The sequence below is a fragment of the Cynara cardunculus genome, assembly GCF_001531365.2.
Source record: "Cynara cardunculus var. scolymus isolate 2C chromosome LG 8, CcrdV1, whole genome shotgun sequence".
In the NCBI taxonomy this organism is placed as follows: domain Eukaryota; kingdom Viridiplantae; phylum Streptophyta; class Magnoliopsida; order Asterales; family Asteraceae; genus Cynara; species Cynara cardunculus.
The window spans coordinates 16,757,752-16,758,788 of record NC_037535.1 but is presented as its reverse complement, the minus strand read 5'-3'; positions in this window follow the sequence as shown (position 1 = coordinate 16,758,788).

Genomic DNA, 1,037 nt, shown 5'->3' with positions numbered 1-1,037 from the left:
ATATCTCTGAACCATTCAGGCTTCATACAATGCCACTTTTAAACCTTCTTAAATCAAATAAGGTTTATATAAAGTTTCAGGCCAAACCTGATGTTTTCTCCTCAATAACATCCAGACTATGATTTYCAATAAGAACCTTGATCCTAAATCTTTAAMTCACAAAGAAATAAAGATTCCAGACCATGGTAGTCTTAAGGGATATAATAGAAAGAGTTATATCATACAATCACACATACAAATGCCACCCTTATATCCAAATGTACACGTCTCTTTGATATGCCACCCTTATCCCATGGTACACCTCTCCTTGATATGCCACCCTTATCCCATGGTACACCTCTCCTTGATATGCCACCCTTATCCCATAGTACACCTCTCCTTGATATGCCACCCTTATTTCCTCATCAAAACTTTTCATAAAACAATTTCAAATAGACTGCAGCCATTGAAATTATTATCAATGTAAAAATCATTTATTTCAAAACTTCCTTTTTATGATAAAATAATATTTCTTATCAAAAACACAAGACATCACTTCCAATCCGGTCAACTTGATTTAGCCGAACTTCAACTCTGGTCAACTATCCGGACAACACATAACATAAGCTTTGTCCGATTTAACACTTAGAGTAAATTTCAACAACTTTGTCCGGATAACAAGTCCGGACAATACCTCGCTCACTACTTGGCCGATTTAAAATAATCCGGCCATCATTTGGTCGTATTCCTACTTCTCAGATCAAAAAGATAATTATTCTTACCAATCATAACCTGATCGACATTTAACCGGTTTAAGACTAAACATTCAACACTTAGGTGATTTAGGGCTAAATCGCTCAATCCTTCATCGATTTATAAAATAGTCCGGACAACACATCGTCCAACCTTTGTCCGATTTAAAGCAATTCGGACAAACCTTGTCCGGTTTAATACCCGGATAAAACACTTAAAGTAAAAGACTGATTTCTTTCCAACAATAAACAAGATTCATATAAAACCAGTAATAATTTTATGCAAAAGAGTTTAGAAATTACTCA